The following is a 21,232-nucleotide window of genomic DNA, read 5'->3' on the forward strand; positions in this document are numbered from 1 at the left end:
CTGTTTATTCTGTTTCAGACAATATTACAAAAGGTGACCCCCATGCCAGGCACATGATTCCAGGTGGTGATGCTGCCGCTGTCCCAAGCCCATCTTTGGACACTGGCTGCACTCGGAAACCGCTGTGCAACCATCTGGCCATATGCTGATCGACACTGTTCTGAAGTAAAAAAAAATGTAATAATGGATTCTATAAGAGATGTAAAGAAAGGAATTAAGGAATATAAATGCTGTACTATGTGCTATTGACCACAAATTAAATGAATTGGTTAAAAAATAAATACTGCATCTGATTACCTGTTTTTACATTCTGCTAATTACATTCAAATGAAGCTGTAACACTGTCCAGTTTGACTGATCAATTGGTGACTTAGGGTCAGGTTCGTTATATCCCGTCTCTTTAGGTACATGCAAGCCACAATTGGGTGCCACACTATGGAGCACACTACATGCTTGCACAATGCGACACACTCAAGGGCAGCACTCCACCAGTCTTATCCAGGCAGCGCCAACAGACCCTAAGCTGCCCTATGGTATGTTCTACCACTATTATCATTACAACGTCACTCCTGTTCAGTCAGTAGGTTGGTGAGCGTGGTGACAAGCCACGTCTTCAGAGAGTACCCGCTGTTACCTAAGTAATAGTCTTATATGGTTACATCATATAGATAACTTACAATTTTGACCAAAGGGTTTATATGAAATGTCAGAAACATTTTCTATTTAAATAAGTAAATTCATTCTCTGAAGGCGCCTTTATAGCAATGTGAGTCCAGTCGTTCGTTACGATTACATTGGGAAAACAGGATGTTGCTGTGAATTGCACTTTAATGTTTGCCTCTTCAACCACAGTGAAAGGAAATCTTATATATCTGGATGAGATGTGGATAATACCCAGAGCTGGGCAGAGTAGCCAAAAATTGTACTCAGGTAAGAGTAGCATTACTTCAAAATAATATTACTCAAGTAAAAGTAAAAAGTAGTTATCCCAAAAATTAATCAAGTAAGAGTAAAAAAGTATTTGGTGAAATGACTACTCAAGTACTGAGTAACTGTTTGATCATAATAAATGATTTATGTTTTAGAAATGTAAGAAGACAGACAAAAATATAAAATAATGTTCAAATTCTGCTATTTCCAAATAACAAAATAAAAAATCGTTAAATATAAATAACATCTTTACAAAAGAAAGATGCACAAATAACACAAAGTTCCAAATTTCAGTTTTTCATAACAAAGCTTTTGAAGCCATTACCTACAGTTGGTAACATGTATGTTTGAACAGTGCAAACTACTTAAAGTGACAAAATATCCTGTACACTGACAGTATAATACTGTATATTCACTTGCCCTCCAAATAGCACAGCTAATGGAAAATAACATTAGAACAAGGCAGCTTCTGCACATACAAGAAGTTTCACTATACCATGACTCTCTGTGTCTGTGCATGTTTGGTTAAAATGTGCTTGTTCTTCATTCAGTTAAGTGATGTTTAAGTTTCAGCAGGAGTTGGCTCTCAAGGTCCCTGCAGTGAAGCTGTGACCGTTTAGCAGTGATCAGGAGCCCTGTATGACTAAAAAGTCTCTCACAGGTTGCAGACGCAGGAAGTTTGTGTGTGGTCATGTGACTGCATGGCTACGTCTGATTAGTGCAATTATTGATTATTGTTGCTACATCTGTTTGGTGAAATGGAGTCATGTGATTATTGTTGCTATGTCTGATTGGTGAAACAGTCATTCAGTCAGATCCACTGGCGACTTTTCTCTGACTAAAATATAGGGTATATAAATTATATGTGTAAATGGAAAAAAGTGTTGCCCAATGTAGCGGAGTTGGAGTAGTGTTTCTTCTTCACAAATGTGCTCAAGTAAAAGTAAAAAGTATGGTGCAGTAAAACTACTCGTAGAAGTACAATTTTTTTAAAAAGTTACTCACGTAAATGTAACAGAGTAAATGTAACTCGTTACTACCCACCTCTGATAATATCATACTATACAGAAGGCATGGCGTGACTCAGTGATGACTGATAAATACCCAGTCGGTCAGCCAGTTCACATTGAGAAGCCCCTGTGGCTAAAGGAATAGGTATAACACATTTTCTCAAAATCTGCCTTTATAAACCCTGTACCAGTTCAGCACACAGCTCCAAGAGGATAGCTCCTGGAAATTTAAATGACTTAGAAGCCAGTCATTATAATGGGAGAAGAAATCAGTATGGTCTCTAAATGTGCATTAACTTCTAATTCTACTATTTGCAATGTTTTCAACCAAAGCTAAAGCAGCCATGGTTGTTGGAATAGTTTGGCCATTCTGTGCACCATTATATTGTTTCATATTGATTACAATCAAGTGGCTTAAATATGTAAAAGATATGTAATTAATTGTGGTGTGGATAAAGCCCTTGTCAGGGGAGAGGGAAACCACACAGAAACAATAGCTGGGTGCCGCCCATTTGCAAAATGAGCAAAAACATGCATACTCATAGTCTGAGGATGCAGTGAAAATGTGCATGGTGTCACACAAAGTTTAATTTTTATACATCTCGACACACTATTTATACACAAGGCCCCTGGAAAGTACACCTCTGCTTTTGGGCCTGATCACTTTGGAGATGGTTCACCTCCTGTTTTTTGATTACATTCAGTAGTGACCTAGTTGTCCTTATCTTTTGAGACTTGAGTTTTCTCTAGTCTCTCCACTGTGGTTATCTCCAACAAATGACCTTTAGGGTAGTTTCTGCAAATTCAAATTGCACTGAAGGACTGTTACCTTGCCTTTAAATTCAGTGATTTTGATCTTGTGGTACTGAAAAAGTGACCACCTCTCACTGTTGTAATCATCATTAAATAAGGACATTGGTCTTATTAATATAATTGATAGAGAAAGAAACTGATTCACTTTTATGTGCTGTTGCATATTAATCAAATATTTTAAACTGTGAGGCAAAACAATATGTCATAAGATTGAGAATTTGAACTAAAACAGAAAATACATTTCTATTTCTGTCATAGTCAATCAGTCAATCTTTATTTTATAGAGCACTCACAGTGTACTCAATTATAAAATGCTAAAAAATGAAAACAAAAGTTTTAAAGCAACAGGATGAACAAAAGATTATTGACTACATGATAAATTAACAGAAAGTCACTCAGTGCACTCAAACTCGTGGCCTTGTGGCTTTCTAATAATAATAATACATTTTATTTAATGGGCACCTTTCTTATCACTCAAGGTCACCTTACAATAGAGTTAAACAACAATTAATAAAATGAAAACAAGGAAATGATAAATCACAAAGCAATAATTAGTGAAGAAACAAATATGACAATAACAGTGTAGAATTCACAATTGATATGCCAGCTTGAAAAGAAAAATTTTGAGGGTAGTTTTAGACTGTGCTATTGAATCAAGCTGACGAATATGAGAGGGAAGAGAATTCCAGAGTTCAGGAGCACTATGAGAGACACTCGAGTTCCCATTGAACTGAGTTTGACGTGTGGTACATAAAGTAGAGCTGCAGATGAAGATCTGAGTAAGCGAGAGGAGTGTAAGTCTGTAGGAGATCAGTGAGGTTTTGGAGAGCTTTAAATGTTAAGAGAAGTATTTTGTTTTGTATTCTGTAGGGACAGGGAGCCAGAGAAGTTGAGAGAGAATAGGTGTAATATGTTCAGTGGATTTAGACCAGCAGGTATTATCCTGGCAGCAGAATTTTGAATAAGCTGTAAGCGATGAATAAGTTTTTGTGGAATGCCAGATAGAATAGCAAACTTTTTTGCACACACATGCACCCAGAAGCCTGCAAACTCTGAAGTAATGTACAGCATACTTTAAGTGCAGTGACAATCCAATTTGCTACTAAAAGTTAAATGTATTGTTCCAAGACAAATACTCTTAATGTACTTGTTTATCTTGAAGTGATCCTTCATATTTGCTCAAACAAAATGTGTGAAATCAGATAATAAGCAAAGTGTCCTCTTTAACCTTACTGAGGAATTTAACATCAGATAACTTTCCAATAAAGAAGACGGAAATATATATAGTGGGTATGTTTTGTATTAGAACATCAGAACAATCTAGGCAGGAACAGGCCTTTCAGCCCAACAAAGCTCTCCAGTCCTACCCATTTACTGTAATTCCTATAAAAAAACATTGTCTACATTTAAAAGTCTCCAAACTTTTGCTGTCTCCCACACTACTTGATATCTTTTTTTTTTTTTTTTTATTTATTTATTAATTTTATTACAATCAATACATAGCAATCAAGTTTTACAAAAAAAAAAAGAATTATGCTAAGAACAGATCGATCCCCACCCTTGAGAGAGAGAGCAAGCCAAACGGTGTAAAATTTAAGGCTTTTAAAAATACCTAAATCAACAAATTCTATGTGCTTTATAAATCATTTCAAAATATTACTGATTAGATCCTGCCATGTTTTGAAAAAAGTCTGCACAGATCCTCTAACTGAGTATTTGATTTTTTCCAATTTTAAATAATATAACACATCAGTTTCCCACTGACTTAAAAGAGGAGAGTTTGGGTTCTTCCAGTTTATCAGAATAAGTCTGCGTGCCAACAGTGTAGTGAATGCAATCACAGTTTGTTTGTCTTTCTCCACTTTAAGACCCTCTGGAAGAACCCCAAACACAGCTGTTAATGGGTTAGGAGGGATTGTGAGTCCAAGACTGTCTGAGAGGTAATTAAAAATTTTTGTCCAGAATAATGTTAATTTGGAGCAGGCCCAGAACATGTGACCTAGTGAGGCTGGGGCTTGGTTGCAACGTTCGCAGGTTGGATCATGCCCTGGAAACATTTTGAGAGTTTTAGTCGAGACAGATGTGCTCGATATATAATTTTGAGTTGTATAATTGTATGCTTTGCATATGGAGCTTGAGTGAATTCTCTGCATTGCTACTTTCCACTCCTTTTCTGATATATTAATTGAGAGGTCATTTTCCCAGTGTCCTCTTGGATCTTTGAAAGGAAGGGATTGTAAAAGGATTTTATATATTGTAGAGATGGAGTCTAACTCCTTGAAATTGAGCAATAATTTTTCCAGCGTGGATGAGGGTGCAAGATGAGGAAAATCTGGAAGGTTCTGTTTAACAAAGTTCCTGATTTGAAGATAGTGAAAGAAATTTGTAGCTGGAATGTTAAATTTGGAACGTAATTGTTCATAGGATGCAAAGGCGTTGTCTATATAAAGGTCTCTAAGCAAGTTAATTCCAAATTTTTTCCAGATATTAAAACTGCATATGTTTGTGAGGGTTGAAAGAGGTGGTTCTTTTGCAGGGGTGCCACAGAAAGAAGCTTCTCCGTCTTAAAATGCTTTCTACATTGGTTCCAGATTCTAAGTGAGTGGAGCACAATTGGGTTATTAGTGTATTGCCGATAACGTGTGTTTATTGGAGCACAAAGCAAGGAATACAAAGAAGTACTGCAGGATTTTACTTCTATTGCGGTCCATGCCTGTGTATGTTCTTCTATTTGTGTCCAGGTTCTTATCGACTGTATATTTGCCGCCCAGTAATAAAACTGGAAGTTAGGTAGAGCCATGCCGCCTTCTGCCTTTTGTCTTTGTAGGGTCGCTCTTTTGATGCGTGGATGTTTAGAATTCCAAATAAATGAGGTTATTGTTGAATCTAATTGCTTAAAGAACGATTTATTAATGTATATTGGTATGTTTTGAAATAAAAAGGAGCTTAGGAAGAATATTCATCTTAACAGTGTTAATTCTTCCAGCTAGTGTGAGATGAAGGGTTGACCATCTATGCAAGTCTTGTTTAATTTTTTCCATACAGACGACGAAATTTTTTGATAAAGAGCTTTATGTTTACTTGTGATGTTTACCCCGAGGTATTTAAACTGTTCTGCAATGATAAAAGGAAGGGTGTCTAATCTAATATTATATGCTTGCGAATTCACGGAAAGAGTACACTTTTATTCAGATTAATTCTGAGACCAGAGAGCTTTTGAAATTCTGTGAGTGCTGCTAAGACTGCAGGCACAGAATTTTCTGGGTCCGATATATACAGTACCATGTCATCTGCATATAATGAGATTTTCTGTTCCAGTCCTTCTCTGCTTTATCTGATCAGTATTTCGACAATGTATTGCCAGTGGTTCAATGGCAATTGCAAACAGCAGTGGTGACAAAGGGCATCCTTGTCTTGTGCCACGTTCTAGTTTAAAGTAGTCTGAGCAAATGTTATTGATGCAAACTGAAGCTTCTGGGTTAGTATACAGTAATTTAATCCATGCACAAATGTTCGGGCCAAACCCAAACTTCTCCAAAATAGTAAAAAGGTATTTCCATTCAATCATGTCGAATGCTTTTTCTGCATCCAATGATAATAATATTTCTGGGGTGTTTGATTTAGTTGGTGAGTATATTACATTAAACAGGCGTCGAAGATTTGAAGATAAGTGTCGGCCCCTAATAAATCCAGTTTGGTCTTGTGATATTATTGAGGGGAGCACTTTCTCCATCCTTCTAGCTATGATTTTAGAGAGTATTTTAACGTCGTTATTCAGAAGTGAAATTGGTCTGTATGATGCACATTGTAATAAGTCCTTATTTTGTTTTGGAAAGACAGTGATTAGTGCTTGGCGAAAGGTTTGTGGAAGAGATTGGTTATCTCTGGCTTCTGTAAATGTTGCTAATAGGAGGGGAGCTAGCTGAGCGGAGAATTTCTTGTAAAACTCTGCAGGGTAGCCATCAGGGCCTGCTGCTTTTCCACCTTGGAGTGACTTTATAGCATCCAGTAATTCTGATAATGACAGAGGTTTATCGAGCTCCTCCACACTAATAGCGTCAATTTGTGGTATCTGTAATTTATCCAGAAATGCATTAGATTGTATATTGTCTTCTTTAAACTCAGTAGTATATAGGGATTTATAGTAGTCTCTAAAAGTGCACATTATATTTTTGTGTTCGATGATTTTAATACCTTATCTTATTCTAAGTGTCTATGGTTCTCTGTGTAAAGAAAGACTTCCTAATGTTTGTGTGAATTTACCCTTAACACTTGTTCAACTTTTTCCCTGTGTTCTTGATGAACTCATTTTAAAATAGCAGTCACAATGCACTGTACCAATTTCCTTCAGAATTTTAAACACTTTAGTCACGCTTCCTCTTCCTTTTGCTCAAACAGAAAAGACTCAGCTTTTTTAATCGTTCCTCATAATTTATCTCTTGCAGCCCTGGAATCAGCCTAGTTACTCTTGTCTGGACGTTTTCTAGAGCTGCTATGTCCTTTTTGTAGCCTGGACCAAAACTGTAAACAGTACCCGAGATGTGCCCTCACCAGTGAGTTATAAAGCATGACTATTACTTCATTTGTGTTCTACACATAGAGCTGTATAACGTAACATTTTGTTAGCCTTGTTAATAGCTTCTGAAGGTTGATAGCATAGAATCCACTATGACTCCTAAATCCTTCACATAAAGTGCACTTTCAATTTTCAGACCTCCCATTGAATATTCAAACCTAACATTTTTACTTCCTACATGGAATACTTTACATTTCCTGACACAAATCTGCCCAAGCCTGTATGCTGTCCAAGTCCCTCTGTAATAATTTAAAGGATTCCAGATTATCTGCCATTCCACCTACTGTAGCTTGGTATCATCTACACCAGCTTGTTACTTATATTCCTTTCAAATAATTTATATATATTAAAAATAGCAGTGGTCCCACCACTAACCTTGTGCAACACCACTCTTAATGTCAGCCAAATCATGATAGGGTTCCTTACAGCATGACCCTATGCTTCCTATGTCTGAGCCAATTTTGTACCCATCTAAAAACATTGGCCTGAACTCCCACTACTTTAAGTTTGATGCCTAACTTCTCATGTGGTACCTTATGAAATAAATAATATTGTGTGCTACATTTTGATCATACCCTTTTGTTGCTTACTCATAGAATTCCAGCATGCTAGTAAAACATGACCTCCCTCGTCTGAACCCATGCTTACTGTTTCTGTTGCTCAATCTTATCCTTAATGATTCCTTCCATTAATTTTCCTGTGATGCACATTAGGCTTTCTGGCCTGTAGTTGCTTGGATCTGCCCAATCATTCTTTTGATATAATGAGGCAATATGTGCCATTTTCCAGTTCTTCAGAATTTCCCCAGTATGTAGTGACTTCCTAAAAATATGTGTCAAGGGTGCCTGAACTGGCACATGGTACAAGCAGAACTTTAAAGAAGATTATCATGTCATTTCTGCTCCTCAACTTGGCACCTAACTCTTTAAATTTGGATTGCATAACTGACAGACTACCCTTATGTAAACCATTGGACAATGACAACTGGATCCACCCCCGCTCTGGTCAAGAGCCTATCGACCCTTCCAGGGAGGTCTCCCACCTGTGCACCCAGAGAACAACACACTGTATGAGACTCTCTGTCTCGGGAGCAATCCTGCATTTCAATCCACCTAACAATTGAGTCCCTAACTATTACTATCCCTCTCTTTCTGGGAACTATTGTTGAGGTGGCCCATTGGGGCTCTTCATACCTGCTTACCACCTCAAAATCTTCAAAGACACTGTCCTACTCTGCAAGGACCAGAAAACAGACAGTGTGCACCCTTTACCTTGAGGCTTGTGATGGTGACCCAGCTCTCTCTATCTGTCTGGTCTGGAATCCCCAACCAGACTACCTTAGGGGTGCACACAATCTCTCTAAAGGACAACTGGGCCAGATCTGCTAATTCCCTGCTACAACACAGGCCAGCCAACTCTTCCCCAAGTTCAGCGACACTGAGCGCAAGGTGCTGGATCAGCTGGCATTTCCTGTAGATATAGCCCTCATAGAAGACTGGCTCCTCCAAGCCATCATCTATAAAGTCCAACATCCGGTAGGCCTTGCTTTGCACTGGCTTCATTAATAAAATTTGAATTAGGAATACTAAAACTCCCTTAACTTTTTTATTTTATTAAAGTTCAATGATTTAACTTAAATGGTAAAACTAAAAAAAAAATCCAAAGAAATTAAAGAACTGCTACAGTTATTTTACACATTCTGGCCCTGTCTGCAGTTTTTTCTTTCTATGAGGTTAACTTTTCTTTGTCCATTCTCCTAACTTTGCACTCCTCTTATTCCTTACTTAAAAGCTGTACACTCACACCATTTGTACTCCTTTGTATTAATGAGCCCTTACCCTGTTGCTCTCTTAACTGCTTTACTTTCCTGACTGCTGAGAACTGTTCAATCTAGAAAAACTCACTTAGTGAATATCCGCTGCTAGATAATTTTATACTGTCTTGTCTGCTCCTATGTTGTCTTAACGAAGGCCGGCTACCTACGTACTACGTGAGCCTTTATCTTTACCATTGTGAAGTCACCGTGGCCTCTCTTTTTTTTCCCACTAAGGGATCACTGTTTTTGTTACTTATAACTATTCTTCACTACGATGACAATTATTTTCTTACAGTAATGTCCATGTCAGCTACTGCTGTTTAATGCCCTGCCTCACTGACACTAGTCTGAATACAAATAACAAGGACAAGCACACGTAATAGGTAAAAAGTAACTTTACAAACGCACCACCAAACACGCAGCTGCTTTTGCTCCTGTGTGGATGAAAAAAATAAAAAAAGTCTTTCTAAAAGGAAAAAAAAGCTTTAAAAGTTTCGGCATGGTTCCTTAGCGTTAACCAAAACACAAGTTTATAGGAGCAAAATGTATTTTTTTAATTAACTCTCACAGCACAGAAAACAACTCTCAGCTGCTCCTTTCTCATTTGCAAAGATGATGTCAGCACATCAGTACGTCTCCGAACAAAGTGCAAAGTGTGTTAATGTAGCTTCAGGGGTTAAAGCTTTTTATTTTATGAAGAAAGCCTCTTTGAACAGTGCTGAATGATGCAATTGTTTTCTGTTTGCATATGAATATGAAAAATGAATGCAACTTTACAATATTTGAAGGTCTTATTAACACTGCAGCCAGTTAATTTTTCACTTTTATGTTTTATGTTAAAAACGATCACTAATTACATTTAATATTGGGTGTAAATGCTGGTGACTTTGCATCTAATCCAATTGTTATGCCTATTTGAAATGCTGTAACTGAAATATTGCCCTGAGCAGACATTATATGGTTCACCTAGCATAAAATAGATACCGTATGATTTAATATGAAACTGAATTTAAAATTAGGCAGAACCTTTTTTCCTGGAAAAAAATGTGAGGACAACAATCCCTCCTACAGCCTAAAAACATTCAGATTGAGTTGGTGACTCCAAAATGACACCTTGTGTCAACAGTTTCAGGGTTGGTTCCTTACTTGCACCCCATGAAATTTGGCAAAGCAGCATGGAAAATAAATTGATGGCTGAACATGTGGTAAGCAGCCCGGACACAGACAGGCAGACACCGATGTTTAACAACCCAACACACGTTTATTTACCATATTTACAAGTGCCAAAGCATGCACAACCCAGTGCTCCTGCACCAATCACCCTCAGTCCAGGCCTCTTTCCTCGATGCCTCTCCTTCTGACTGCCTCCACTCCTCTGCTCCAGGCTTTGGCCTCTTCCACCCGACTCCAGCTAACAAATGGAGGAAGGCGGCCCCTTTTATGTTCACCCGGACGTGCTCCAGGTGTCTCCCGATGAACTTCCGCCAGCACTTCCTGCACTCCGGGTGTCCCTGGTATTCCTTGCCCCAGCACCTCTGGGTGTGGTGGAAGAGCTGAAGTCCAGGGCTTCTCAAGCATCCTTGCGCCCCCTGGCAGTGACCACGGGCCCCTATAGATTTGATGTTCCATGCCCTGTTCCCGTAGGGTCCCCATACCAACCAGGGTGGCTGCCCTCTCGTGGTCCGGAGGAGACATAGTCCCTCTTCCGGTCCTTCTGGGCGTCCCAGCTGGGTACCACCCCCAGTTGCTTGCCACAAACACTGAAAACTGATCCCTTTTTTTTACTGGCTTCTTCTGTAGTCCCACTCCTTTGGACAGTTGAGCACATGTAGGACAAAATGTGTTTGTGGTTAGTAAGATGTGGTGTGCCTTGGGATATGTTTGGTTACAAAATGGGTGCCACTACAGAAAAAAGGTTGGCAAACCCTGCCTTAGACTCTTCTAAAAAAGACTGGTTTTAAAATAATGAAATATTGTTTGTTGGAAAACAAGCCTACCATATTTGTATTCAGATTATAACTATTGAAAGCAGAAAAAACTGTTGCAGTCCATTGTTGATAAAACCCAAGCTTCACTGAATCCTTTCTTAATGCTGATTACTACTAAAATGGAGCCTTGATCATTTCTTTTGTTAGGGTCATGGAAATCACTCTTAAAATAAAAAAGTGAAAGAAGACATGTGTGTCCTATCTATGTCTTACCTGACTCACTTCTTTCTCCTGTCTACATCCTGTTGGGACTACAGCTGTGCCTTGCCCGGTTCACATTTTTATTTTTTGTTTGTTTTCCTAGAGCCCTTACTCATGTCTTGTTTATATTTTATTTGTGTTTTTCATTTCTCCCCATTTCCTTTGATCTGCCAAAACAATTTTGAATTGCAGGCCACTAGTATGTTAAATAAAGGGACCGTGAGAAGAAACATAAGCCTACACTTGCAAGGTCAAAGCCATTAAATGAGTCCTAACCAAAGCAACAAATTCTGAGTGTCAACCAGAAACTGTAAGTCAAGAATTCATTAATGTAACTAACTGCTATTTAAGAAAATCACCCACCACAGCCTTAAGAGAGTTATGCACAATTTTGAACAAAACAATCTAAGACAATAACTTTTAAATTCTGTTGCAACTCCCAGAATCTTCTTATGGGTTCCCACAGCGGATCATCTTTTTCCAGATCTTCCTGTCCTCTGCATCTTGCTCTGTTACACCAATCACCTGCATATCCTCTCTCACCACATCCATTTGACCTTCTTCTTTTCCTCTTGCCTGGCAGCTCTATCCTTAACATCCTTCTCCCAGTATACCCAGCATCTCTCCTCTGCACATGTCCAGACCAACACAATCTTGCCTCTCTGACTTTGTCTCCAAACCATCCAACCTGAGCTGACACTCTAATGTACTTGTTCCTAATCCTATCCATCCTTATCACACCCAATGCAAATCTAAGCATCTTTAATTCTGTCACCTCTAGCTCTGTCTCCTGCTTTCTGGTCAGTGCCACCATCCCCAACGCATATAACATAGCTGGTCTTACTACTGTCCTGTAGACCTTCCCTTTCACTCTTGCTGATACACGTCTGTCACAAATTACTCCTGACACTCTTCTCCACCCATTCCACCCAGCCTGCACTTTCTTTTTCACCTCTTTTCTAAAGTGCCCATTACTCTGTATTGTTGATCCCAAGTATTTAAACCCATCTTCGACATCTCTAATCCCTGTATCCTCACCATTTCACTGACACTCACTTTCATTCATACACATGTATTATGTCTTGTTCCAACTGAGTTCATTCCTCTCCTCTCTAGAGCATATCTCCTTATATCTTCTCTATACTTCTCCATCAATACCCTAAGAGCAAACATTGTGTCTGTGGTGCTTTTTCCTGGTTTGAAACCATACTGCTGCTCACTAATCATCACCTCACTTCTTAACCAACCTTCCACTACTCTTTCCCATAACTTCATGCTGTGGCTCATTAATTTTATCCCTGTGTAGTTACTACAGTCCTGCACATCCCCCTTATTCTTAAATATCGGCACCAGTACACTTCTTCTCCACTCCTCAGGCTTCCTCTCAATTTCCAAGATTTCATTAAACAATCTGGTTAAAAACTCCACTGCCATCTCTCCTAAATGCTTCCATGCTTCCAAAGGTATGCCATCTGGACCAACAGCCTTCCCATTCTTCATCCTCTTCATAGGATACAGCCAAAAAATCACAGTATACTGTATGTCTGTTCATAATAGTGCCTTACACAAAGGCAGGCAACCTCATGCATTTTCCAGCAAAATGCCACCTTAACAAAATATGTGGAAAGCTGGAGTCAAATATTCAGGAAAATGTGACTCAGGAAATGTAAAGGTCAACACACCTAAAATAATTATTGAGAATTTCCCAGGTGTGCTTATTTGTGAATAAAACTGCCAAACTGCCATGTCAAGCACATAAAGCATTAAGACTGCCACACGTAAAGCACATGATTGAGGGTCCCCACCCTCGTGATGGAGACTGTATGTTTGAACTCTGTTGACCCAAAATTACTACATTGTGCTGATACTTACAGTATGAACAAGAACATCACACCACAGGCTATTGACTCCTGCAACAACGGAGTGCCCATGATACTCATAGATATCCATCATCATCTAACCCACTTCATGCACTTCTGAGTAACTGTGGAGACTTAGCTGACAGTAATAGTAGCAAGGCAGGATGGGGAACTGAAACTGGAAACTGTTAAGTTTGTCTCTCTCTTATTTCTACCCACTTGCTTCACTTTCGTGTTCAGTTTAAAAGCTTGATCCCATGTAGACAGGCTTCCTGTTTGTGCACCATCCTGATTTTTCTGCAAGTATTTATTTTAAAATATTTTAACAAAAAAATGCATGCATTTTGCTCGTTGTATGTATATAATTAGATAACTTGACAAGTGGATTGTGCAACATGAATGACATACGATTTTTTCATAGATGTTTTTGACATCAATGCACAATGGGCTTCCATTCTATCAGAGACTTTGTGGCACCTATTCTCCATGAAAACATGACAGTAACAATGTTTTAGCCATCCCTACAAACCACTTTGGGTAGTAAACATATAAAAATATATCATTTTTGAGCGGAGTATACCTTAAACATTGAGCAGGCGATCTCTACTGGTTGTGCAAGGCCCAATCTCTGTTTCTTGTCCTCTCTGCTTTGCGTTAAAGTGAATGTAGTCAGGATTTGGGGATCTATCTGTTAATCTTTGACATTCTATCAGCCACTTAATTTAAGAGGCACTAATAGCTCTCTCAGAGGATCAGAGGAGCTAAATATGTTTGGAAAGGATGTGACCAAAAGTCACTGGCATTACAACATACAGAAGCATACAGTCAATATATACTGTAACACTAAAGTGAGTTCATTCATTCATCCATTCATTTACCGCGCATTCATTCGTTTATTTGTTCATTTTCTCAACATACCTATTCTTTATTTAAATAAATGACAGTTCATCTAAATGGGTTTTGAGAATGTTACGTTGCTTTTTCCCCATCCCGTGGTCTCACTTAGAGAATGCTTTAGGTGACATTCAAATTTGAAGACATTATCAGATATGCCTTATTCAGGTTTATCCACATAAAAGATTAAATCATATTTTTTTAAATATGGAAACCAAACAATGCCAAATTGCTTAGTGTTTTATCATTTATAAATTAAACTGTACATAAAATGAAAACAGGTTAGCAAATCTTTATTATCCTTCCAATTCTAAGAAGAAGCTACCATTGTTTTTTTAGATATGAGTCAATAACAATCTTTGTCTCGAGTGCAGTAAGCTTGTGCCTCACATAACCTCACTCATTTTTCCCCAAAATGCCTTATTCTGTCCAGGCATGTTCATAAAATGTTGTTGCAATTATAAACTGGTAAGACTTGTGCCAGCTTCCTGCAGTGATCTCTAAGTGCCAAGGCTGCCCACAGATCTCAAAGTATGTCCTACAGTAGTTGTTTAAAATTGGGTTACAGGACTAGCAACTAAACGTAACTTACGCCATTTGCTCTAATATCAGTCTATCACTAGCTTTTTTCCAGCTGGTTATCCACACACACCCTCTTATCTTTGGTTCCTGATGTAAATCTCAGTACCAAGTAGCCAACCTTAGATACCAAGTACTCCATTATTAGAACATAATTGCTACTGGGGATGGGCCACCAAGGAATCCGAATTTCTAAGAAAATGTTGTGAGTTTATTGCCTCATTTTAAATGTTTTTTTTTGTTATTATTTCATTATTTCATGTTGTTAAATTATTTTCATGTTAAGTGTGCAATGTGGCTTTGCTTTTTGATTTTGACCTTTGAGTCTTGGTTTAATATATTGAAAGTTCTGCTGTTTTTGGCTTTTGGTTGTTTGCCCATTAAACTTGTAGTTGTTTCATCTTCAGATCATTTTATTCTTCATTTGGGGTCTTTGACCTAACAGTTTATATTTTGGTACAATTGAAACTATGCAAGGAACTGTATGTGGGTGGTAATTAGTAACATCCTCTAGAATGTGCACCTCTTGCACTGCTCTCATGTCACACTGGCATATACTTTTTGGAACAGACATCACTTACCAGGTAATTGCTAGGGTGCTCAACTTCTCCTTAAATGGTACACAGACATGTTCACCCTCTTCTGTAGTGCAGTTCTGACCACTGCTCTCTTCTTCATGTTAAGCAAATTTCACCTCAAGGTGCCAGAGAACCTAAATGTTGACCCCAAGCATCCTGCAAACCTCACAGAATTGCCACTTGCCTAAACCATTAGCAAGAAACCCTTCTTGAAGAAATTACTTACTGAAAGAAATATATTTTGTTTACTGGGATCTGTTATTTTTGAAGAGCCACTCACATGTACATTAAGCCTCCAGCTTTGTATAAGAATCACCCTTTGTCCACAATAACTTAAAGATGTATATGCCAAATTTACCCTGGGACATGTAAGCATACTTCTCTATAGGACAATCTAATCACAATCACCTTGCCTATGTACTTTAAATCTTTCTAAATATATACTGTAAAACACATTATTAATCACTGCCCAACAAACGAGTTGACAAAAAGATGAGCACATCAAACTGGGCATTCAGTTGAAGCCTTTACCACACATAAGGTACTATTGGACTTAACCATCCTAGGAACTGAAAGGGATTTGCTTGTTCTCAGAATAAACCAGAGAATGACCTTCTGTTGAGTTCATTTTTGACAAAGATAGATCCAAATGGGCTACTAAAGTAGTCTAAGTGACCAAAAACATTACCAATAGTTTTTCAAAGATTGTCATGTAGGGTTGTCAAGAAACTGACATGTATCAAGACATGGAAATCAGGATTAAATATCGTATTTACGCGTGTACCATGCGCACATTTTTTCCTGAAAATTAGCATTAAAAAATCAGGTGCGCGTCATACATGAGGAAATGTAATTCTGTAATGTTTACTTCTTCTGCTTGGGCTCGCTCGCTTGCTCGCACACTCGCGCTCTCTCTCTCTCTCTAAACGCTTCCTATACAATCACAACACACGTCGTACACGGGGCAAAACTTTTTTCTCGATTTTCTTTGTAAAAATTAGGGTGCGCGTCTTACACGAGGGCGCGTGGTACACGAGTAAATACGTTACTAGTCACAAACAATACATCAACAATAATCACTGAAACCTAATAATTCATTATTTTTTGAAGTGCTCTAGAATGAGTGGACGCCATGCTAAGTGCTTGTAAAGTAGTGACATGACAGAATCACATATTGTACATCTTCAGCTCATATGACTAGCAATAGGCATCATAACTATTAACAATACGGTGACAACCAAGAAAAACAAAATAGCTTCACCCACTGAAACACAGCAAACTAATTGGTGTCATAGAAATTACAATAAAAATAGTTAAAAACACTAACAGAGTAACCAGATGCATCCTATAACTTAAGGACATATCGTACTCTGACAGACTGAAAGAGCAGAAGAGACAACGTGGGGACCTAATCCAGGTATTTAAAATTCTCAGAGGCATTGATAAAGTAGATCCAGCAGAATTCTTTCAGCTTAAGTGGGAATCCCATACTTGAGGACAACAGAGGAAATTAAGGGGAAGTGCGTTTAAAACAGAAGCCAGGAAGTGTTTCTTTATGCCATGAGTTGTGAGAATCCGGAACAAACTACCAAAACATCAGTTGGAGCAGAAACCTTGACAACCTTTGAGACGTATCTTGATGAGATATTGGGACAGCTTAGCTATTGGCTAAACAAACAGACTTAATGAACAGAATAGCCGTCTTTAGTTTGTCCAATATCTTATGCTCTTTCTATACTCTTAACATTGTCATCTCCAGACAGAGGAGTAGCTTCAGTGACAGACTTTTGTCACCGTCCTGTTCCACTGACAGACTAAAGAGATCGTTCCTCCCCCACACTATGCGACTCTTCAATTCCACCCGGGGGAGTAAATGCGAACATTAATTTTATTTTAATTCTTTTCATTTTTATTACTATTTAATTTAATATTGTTTCTTTGTATCAGTATACTGCTGCTAGATTATGTGAATTTCCCCTTGGGATTAATAAAGTATCTATCTATCTATCTATCTATCTATCTATCTATCTATCTATCTATCTATCTATCTATCTATCTATCTATCTATCTATCTATCTATCTATCTATCTATCTATCTATCTATCTATCTATCTATCTTAATTGTGCAACCATGATATCACCAGTGAGCATGAGAACTTGTTTATTTATTAATGTGTAATAATTTAAAAATTCAAGAGGATTTAAAGACATGTTCAACAAACAAACGTTCATACATCAATAAAGCAAAAGTCAAAACAAAAGGAGAGGAAGAGAATGCAATCGAGACTAGACATGTCAAGAAGGTAGCAGGCAATAACATTAACATTATGAAAAGCAAAGTCAAGGTCAAAAACTCAAGAGGAGCAAACATTAAAAAGTAGTATGTTCACACACAAAACAAGATTGACCCCCTAATTAGTTCCTGAGTCACTGCAGTGAGCCTGAGCAAATATTTAAACAATTAAGGAAAAAAAGGAAGTATGGCAATATCGGGTGGAAGGCATGGCTAAAGGTGGACATGAATCACTACATTTAGTAACAAAGCAAAATTTTTCCTTTTCTTAATTTAAATATTATAATTTGCATTTATGTTAGTTTGCCATACTGAGAAACTTACCACAATATTTATAACTAACTAACTGTGTAACCGTGCTGTAAAAAGCCCGGTGTCCTAGAAACTATTGAAATCATCAAAAAAAAAACCCTGAAAAGTAGAGATGTCAGGTAATTGAAAGGAACTACTCTGGGCATCTCTCTCCTAGGAGGATTCATTTTGCAGACGTGCTTGCCTCGCTTGTGCATTAGCGGTGGGAGGAAAAGTAAAAGGGATACCATTTTGCCGATGTTAGCGGCTAAGCTACTTTGTCTTTCTTCTGAGGTTTCATTTTGCTGACGTGCTGGTCTTGCTAGTGGCTAAGTGAGTTTTCTGTTTCCTCGGAGGTGGTGCTCTTACCCCACCTCTCACTTCCGGGCCGGACAAACACACAAACTTCCATGCGTAGACGTTTATATATAAGATGGATCTTTATAGTTACTGAACTGTAAGGGGCCACTGATCATAAATATGGCAGTACGCTTCTCAGTCTTTATTGTATACTGAATGCTTTCTTAATCATTACAGAGTATCAAATCAACACAAACTCCTTGGTGATAGTTTGAAAAATGTAGTTAAAGAAATAATTTAACAGGAACTAATACTGTTACCACACTGCCTCCATCTAAATTAGCTTTCTCAATATTCTTCTAAAGTTGTTTATTGCCACTAATCTCTAGATATGGGGTGTACACAACAAGTCAGAATTTCTGGGTTCCTAGATGAACTTTTCAACTGAAATGCCCCCACAAGCCAAATTTCCTAATCTGAAACTCTCGGCTGGTCTCAAGTCCGAGTTGTGTGACTTCAGATTTATTATTATTGTGCTGTTTATTAGAACTTGTGTCTATTTGTGTCTCATTAAATCTGTCGTACACACAGGACTCTCCAACCTCTATATGGGAACATGTTACTACAGTGTTTGGATGAGCAAAATACCACATAATGCGTTATTATCAACTGGTATTTATTCCAAAAAAAGCAAGAAAAACTAAAGTTTTCCCAAAAGCATCTATATTGCTTTCCCAAATGATTTTCTGGAATGTGGTCAACCTGCGTGTGACATCATTCCCAGCTCTGACATCTGACTTCCAAGGGAAGTGTGCAGAGAATGAAATCACTGGGTCAAAGGTATAAAGGTCAGCTTTCTCTACTTCGAGGTTGTTAATGTTTGTAGATTTAACTGAAAAACCTAATGGTATTTCTGATATAGACTTAGACTTAGATTTAGTTGCTATTCTTTGTCTACGACTTTCATTCTTATATTTATTTTTGTGTGCAAATTTTCTGTCACATTCTGACTTTTGTTTACTATATCTATGTTTTTCTGGTATCATCCATTGCTTGATATATTGTCTTCAATTCCATCCCCAAATTCCCTTTCTAATTAAAAAGCCATCCTGTTTAAGGCATGACAGTCCTCTAGAACAAATGTTTTCACAAAAATGTTGCTCTTCTCTCGTGGATCCAGCCTCATATTTTGATACATTCTTCCCCTAAGTAAGCACGTCTCCACCTTATTAATATGGTTTCATTGTTATTTAGGTCTAGCTTCTAGAGATACGTCTCAAAGCTCCACAGAGATCTACTATCAAGCAGAGTCTGACCCTAAACTTTAGAAGCAGGCCCAACAAAAACACAGACAAAAAGGTCAGAATTGGGAACAGGGGACTGAATAAAACCCCTAGCCCACAATTACCAAAGAGCTTTCCTTCCATCCATCCATTATCCAACCCGCTATATCCTAACTACAGGGTTGCCGGGGTCTGCTGGAGCCAATCCCAGCCAACACAGGGTGCAAGGCAGGAAACAAACCCCAGGCAGGGTGCCAGCCCACCGTTTTCCTTAATATCTGGAAATATATTACAAAATAATCATAAACAAAAGCAATCAAAGCAGAAAAGGGAATATAAAGGTATGACTACAGGACAGACTCAAAGCAAAAACAAAGCCAGTCCATAATCCAAAATTCTAAAACCTAAAACAATCCAAAGTTCATAAACAAAAATCAATAAGATAAAAGGAACATACAGAAACAAAATTCAAATGCAAGACAGAGCCAAACATGAGAATAATTAACCACATAACAGAAGTGCAACATTGCAGCATTTGCAAGCTGCCTGGGTTGGTCCACTAGCTGAAGCAATTAAAAGAACCAATTAAGAAATTAATAACTTAATACCGAAATGACCAATATACATGACCATATTCAATAATAAATAAAACAGAAAGAAAATATAAATTTAACATAAAAGAAGATAAAATGAATAAAAAAAAAAACATTAAGATAAGATGGCCGTTTCCTAACAATTGTGTATTCTATTGATTTTACTATCACTTCAACATGACATTGGTAGAGCTGCTTTATAATATTCACCCCTCTTCTGTCTATCCACATTTATTGTGTTTAAGTGCAGACCCCTAATGTGTTTGATGAAGAAGCTTTATTAAATGGTTAAATGCAACAATTTTATAATGTCCAAGTTAACTTAAAATAATTATACATGATAAAGAGAATTTAACTTTTTGCTCTTGATTCTTGGTTTCTGATTTCCATCTTTTGCTCTGTACTGTTATGATTTGATTGGCTCAATCTGCCAGTTTTGACCTCTGTCTGTTTCTATGTGTTTCTTCCAGTCACCTTCCTTCTCTGTGTCCTCTCCAACAGATGTGTCTCTGTCCCTCTGTCTTACACAAAGATGTGAGTCTCATGTTAAAGCTCCTCATCTATTCAGTCCTACCTGGACCAATACATAGCTCAAATAGAGATATTTCACGCTGGGCCTAACCTAGCTGTGCCTGTGGCATTCATTCTTATGTGGATATTACATTCTCTATCCATTTCTATTCTACCAGGCACTTAAAGATAAGCTTAAAGGTGCCATGTGAAAGTACCCTAGTCCTGCCTTCTACACCATAGGCATTAGAGTCCCTGTATAGACGTTCATGGAGCTCTAAGACGTCTCCCTGTCCACAGTGTGCACCTCCTGTCTAGCCTTTATGTGGGACCGTGACCCACATGTTTCTGTTCACTTTAGGCAGGTACTGTATGTGTATACTAGATTGTCTTTATATATATATAAGATAAAACCTTTATCAGCTTATGATGTGTGCTTAATGGAGCAGATCTTCTCCGTACCTAGCTGAATTAGGTGTTCTCCATATTCTATTTCTGACTGGACAAATAGACTCATGAATGCAGCACTGCCTGGGGCTTTGCTCATGGCTCTGTAAGCAGTAAGACCCTATAGCATACTGAACCAGCAGCTAATGGCAGTTAAGTAGTACAGTTTTAAACAATAATTTTTGACAGATGTCATTACATGCTATGCTGAGTCTTGACACTAAGCACACTATTCTTCAAGAATACACACTTTTTTTACAAATTAATGTAT

Source organism: Polypterus senegalus, chromosome 13, assembly GCF_016835505.1.
Source record: "Polypterus senegalus isolate Bchr_013 chromosome 13, ASM1683550v1, whole genome shotgun sequence".
Lineage (NCBI taxonomy): Eukaryota > Metazoa > Chordata > Cladistia > Polypteriformes > Polypteridae > Polypterus > Polypterus senegalus.